Source organism: Balearica regulorum, chromosome 1, assembly GCF_011004875.1.
Source record: "Balearica regulorum gibbericeps isolate bBalReg1 chromosome 1, bBalReg1.pri, whole genome shotgun sequence".
NCBI classification, from domain to species: Eukaryota; Metazoa; Chordata; class Aves; order Gruiformes; family Gruidae; genus Balearica; species Balearica regulorum.
Genome location: NC_046184.1, coordinates 88,848,602 through 88,853,944, shown reverse-complemented (window position 1 = coordinate 88,853,944; position 5,343 = coordinate 88,848,602). Strand labels below are relative to the sequence as shown.

At 50.9% G+C, this 5,343-nt stretch overlaps 1 protein-coding gene across 1 annotated transcript in view; it reads right to left on the bottom strand.

Moving 5' to 3' along the window:
* Positions 1 to 5,343, bottom strand: part of CD58 (CD58 molecule) — a 114,984-nt gene that overhangs the window by 25,851 nt on the left and 83,790 nt on the right. The window lies entirely within an intron of this gene.

Sequence of the window (5,343 nt, the reverse complement as noted above, 5' to 3'; positions counted from 1 at the left end):
TATGGTCTTAGATGGATGTTTTTCTCAAGGCACAAACTGCTTCAGGGTGGCTTCCCCTCCCCGCCTAGGGTGTGGTGGTGACAGCATGGGTTAGGCCCTGGCTTCCCATTTTTGTAGCAGGGAAGCAGAGCTGCTTGACCTGGAGACAACAGCATATGCAGTTTTTAAAAGCCCTGGTGCATCCCAGTCTGTGGCTCGGTGCCCCACATGACAAGCTGCTTGCAAGCAGTTACATGTCAAAGCTCAGGAAGCTGGCTGGCCTCTAACTATGCATCTTGGCTACTTTCAGCAAATGTAGCATTGAGGGGGGAGGAGCTGGGCGCTCGATGTCTGCTCTGGCCTGCTTGCTGAGTTCAGAATGAGAACAGACTTCCACTGAATGGCACTTGGATTCAAGCAGCCTTGTTCTCAAAATTCTGACATCGATTTTCCTGCTCGCTTTGCCAAGCAAGGGATAGTGTTTCCTAGTGCCCTCTGGGCGTGCATGCACACACTTGTCCCAGCGTGGCACTTGCCCCATCCTGATACTGGCTCGTGCCTGCAGTGGAGTGAGGGCAGAGGCTGATCATGGGTACAGGATCCTATGTCTTCCACTCTTGAGGAAGACAGTGCTGTTGTCCGGGCTCCAAGTTGACTCTGGCTTGAAACAGGTCATGCTGCTTCCCTCTGAGTATCTAGCCATTTTCCATATGTTTTGATTTACTGTTTAATGTTTGTATCGTTCACTTCTGAGAACTCTGTGGGAGAGCTGGCCTTTTGCATGTGGACAGTTGCCATGAAGCCCTAACTTCATGCTCCTAGTGCTGTTGTGCTAAAGCCATCTGGAGATGTTTCAGGCCCTTGGTCTTATTCCTGAACTGCTGGTCTTTGCCTTTCCTAGATACATGTCTACCTCTGCAAAGGATCACTCTAAACCACAGCAACTGAAAGCATCTGCAGTTAAAACTCCATGTTGTCACAGCTCCTTCCTTGTTACTTTTTTTTTTAAGGTGTTATTTTAAAGCCAAGTCACTTCTCTCATGTACTGAACAATATAAACTCAAATAGTAAAGAGAGCATTATGGAGGGGAGAAAAGAGAGGCTGAGAGTGGCAACTGTTTTAACTTGTCTTGGATGCTCTAATATGGAACCCCCAGTTGGAGATCATTAAAGGAAAAAAATAAAGTCTTCCACTTGTTGGAGTCTGACCATGCTAACAGCTGAATTGATGCAACTGGGCTTGAGGGAGATGGTGGGATGAATTTTACTGGATCTGAGGACAATGGAGCAGTGATGCAGCAATGACACTTGTTCCACTCAGGTGTGACAGTTGCTTGAACTTTTTGATTTGTTTCTGAGACTTCCTCAGAGTCCCACTGCAATGAAATTGCAAAACAGTGTTGCTTGTCTGATGCATGTGAAAAAAAAAAAACAAAAACCCACCCCTATTCTTCCCCCTGGCATTTTGGCTTCAAACAGCCTTAGCAGTAGGTCTGGTGCTAGAATGAAAGATGTAGGTGAGGAGGTGCCCCTGAAGGTCCAGCTGCCCGCTCAAAGCGCAGCCACTTTCAAAGCATCAAGTTGCTGATGCTGGCCTTGAGCTGAGGTGTGAATATTGTGGAGACTGGGTTTCCCATATCTCTGCACTGTGAGCTCACGCAGTTCCTCACTAGGCTGTCCTTGTGCTCTAGTGTAGCTGAGGCTCCTTTGCAGCCAGGTTCAAGCCGGGTCTTGCAGGAAGGCTTCTTGGCTACGCTTGCTGCTCAGGAGTAACACCTCGCCTGGACATCTCGCACCAGTCCAGGAGCAGAGCATCTCTTGCATTTCATCCTGTCACTCGCCAGCCTAGTTGCAATCTCCCAAAAGAAAACTAATCTGAAGCCAAGCCTGGAGCAAGCGTTGGCTAATGTTAAAGAAAAGCTTCACCCTGCTGTGACTGCTTCAACATCCTTGCCTGGATAAGGGACTGAGGGAGCTGTGACTGGGGCAAACAGGGCTCCGATGCTTGGGGAAGGGAGCAGGTAACCAGGGCCTGGGGTGGTGGTGAAGGCAACACAAGATGTTTTATCTTGGCCCTAGGTGTTGGTCAATATTTACAAGCTAAGCAATAGATAGTAATTAGAGGCTAAAACTATTAAATGTCACCAAAGGTGGAGTATAAGGTTCAGGCTAAAATAGTTACAGGTTCTTATAATGACTGGGAAGATACATCAAAAGAATTCCAGCCACTCCAGCCAATAAGTCAGCTTCAACAAGGGGACAACTGAAATGCTTCTATGCGAATGCATGGAGCATGGGGAATAAATGAGGAGCTGGAGACGTGTGTGCCTGCAAGGCTATGACCTTATTGGCATTACAGAGACATGGTGGGATAGCTCCTATGACTGGCGTGTTGGGATGGAAGGGTACAGGCTCTTTAGGAAGGACAGGACGGGCAGAGGAGGGGGGGGCATCACCCTCTATGTCAATGACCAGCTGGAGTGCATGGAGCTCCACCCGGGGATGGATGAGGAGCCCACCGAGACCCCCCTATGGGTCAGGATTAAAGGGAGGGCTGGGACAGGGGACATCATAGCGGGGGTCTGCTACAGGCCACCTGACCAGGGGGACCGAGGAGATGAAGCCCTCTATAGGCAGATAGGAGCAGCCTTACGCTCACAAGCCCTGGTCCTTATGGGGGACTTCAACCACCCTGACCTCTGCTGGAGGGACAACGCAGCTGAGCGCAAGCAATCCAGGAAGTTCCTGGAATGTGTGGATGACAACTTTCTCCTCCAAGTGGTAGAGCAGCCCACGAGGAGAGGTGCCGTGCTGGACCTTATTCTCACCAGTAAGGAGGGCCTGGTAGGGGATGTCAAGCTCAAGGGCAGCCTTGGCTGCAATGACCATGAAATGGTGGAATTCAAGATCCTCAGGGCAGCGAGGAGGGTGCACAGCAAGCTCACTACCCTGGACTTCAGGAGAGCAGATTTTGGCCTCTTCAGGGATCTGCTTGGTAGAATACCATGGGACAAAGCCCTGGAAGGAAGAGAGGCCCAAGACAGCTGGCTAATATTCAAGCATCACCTCCTCCAAGCTCAGGAGCGATGCATCCCAACAAAGAGGAAGTCAAGCAAAAACACCGAGAGGCCCCCATGGGTGAGCAAGGAGCTCCTGGGCAAAGTCAAACAAAAACAGGAAGCCTACAGAGAGTGGAAGCAAGGGCAGGTGGCCTGGGAAGAAGACAAAGAAACTGTCCGAGCAGCCAGGGATCAGGTTAGGAAAGCCAAAGCCCTGATAGAAATTAATCTGGCCAGGGTTGTTAAGGACAACAAGAAAAGCTTCTATAGGTATGTTAGTGATAAAAGGAGGACGAGGGAAAATGTGGGTCCCCTCCGGAACGAAACGGGCGACCTGGTTACTCAGGATATAGAGAAGGCTGAGGTACTCAACAACTTCTTTGCCTCAGTCTTCACTGGCAAATCCTTGAGCCACACTGCCCAGGTCGCTGAAGGCAGGGACTGGGAGAATGCAGAACCGCTCTCTGTAGGAGAAGATCAGGTTCGAGAATATCTAAGGAACCTGAAGGTGCACAAGTCCATGGGACCTGATGAGATGCATCCGCGGGTCTTAAGGGAACTGGCGGATGAAGTGGCCAGGCCACTCGCCATCATATTTGAGAAGTCCTGGCAGTCCGGCGAAGTTCCCGCCTACTGGAAAAGGGGAAACATAACCCCCATTTTTAAGAAGGGAAAAAAAGCAGACCCAGGGAACTACAGGCCGGTCAGTCTCACCTCCGTGCCTGGCAAGATCATGGAGTAGACCCTCCTGAAGACTATGCTCAGGCACATGGCAAATAAGGAGGTGACTGGTGACAGCCAACATGGCTTCACTAAGGGCAAATCGTGCCTGTCAAATTTGGAGGCTTTCTATGATGGGGTTACAGCGTCCGTGGATAAGGGAAGGGCAACTGACATCATCTCCCTGGACTTGTGCAAGGCATTTGACACTGTCCCGCACGACACGCTTGTCTCTAAATTGGAAAGACATGGATTCAATGGATGGACCACTCGATGGATAAGGAATTGGCTGGATGGTCGCACTCAAAGAGTTGCGGTCAATGGCTCAATGTCCAAGTGGAGAACAGTCACGAGTGGTGTTCCTCAGGAGTCGATACTGGGACGAGCACTGTTCAACATCTTTGTTGGCGACATGGACAGTGGGATGGAGTGCACCCTCAGCAAGTTTGCTGACAACACCAAGCTCTGTGGTGTGGTCGACAGGCTGGAGGGAAGGGATGCCATCCAGAGGGACCTTGACAGGCTGGAGAGGTGGGCCCGTGCGAACCGCATGAAGTTCAACAAGGCCAAGTGCAAGGTCCTGCACGTGGGTCAGCGCAATCCCAAGCACAACTATAGGCTGGGCGAGGAATGGATTGAAAGCAGCCCCAAGGAGAAGGACTTGGGGGCGTTGATTGATGAGAAGCTCAACATGAGCCGGCAGTGTGCGCTTGCAGCCCAGAAAGCCAACCGTGTCCTGGGCTGCATCAAAAGAGGTGTGACCAGCAGGTCGAGGGAGGTGATCCTGCCCCTCTACTCTGCTCTGGTGAGACCCCACCTGGAGTACTGCGTCCAGCTCTGGGGGCCCCAGTACAGGAGAGACATGGAGCTGTTGGAGAGAGTCCAGAGGAGGCCACGAAGCTGATCAGAGGGCTGGAGCACCTCTCCTATGAGGACAGGCTGAGAGAGTTGGGGTTGTTCAGCCTGGAGAAGAGAAGGCTCTGGGGAGATCTAATTGCGGCTTACCAGTACCTGAAGGGGCCTACAGGAAAGATGGAGAGGGACTGTTTATCAGGGAGTGTAGTGACAGGACAAGGGGTCATGGGTTTAAGCTGAAGGAGGGTCGATTTAGATTAGATGTTAGGAAGAAATTGTTTAATGTGAGGGTGGTGAGGCACTGGAACAGGTTGCCCAGAGAGGTTGTGGAGACCCCATCCCTGGAAGTGTTTAAGACCAGGCTGGATGGGGCAACGTGGTCTAGTGGAGGGTGTCCCTGCCCATAGCGGGGAGGGGGGTTGGAACTAGATGATCTTTAAGGTCCCTTCCAACCCAAACCATTCTATGATTCTATGATTCTATGATTCTATGATTCTATGACTGACCTGAACATGCTTTTCATACCACTTTGGAGGACCTGGGAGGTCACGAAACTCTGTGAACAAGGCCAGGCAAAACTCTTCCTTCCCTCTTCCTTCCTATCATGGTGCAGAAGTGGAATGGCTATTTGAGTGCAAGCTCATTTCAGCATTTTCCCAGTGCTGAGACAACTATGGTAACAGTATTTGTTCTGTTCCGCTCACATTTGTAGAGCCAGTATCAACCACAT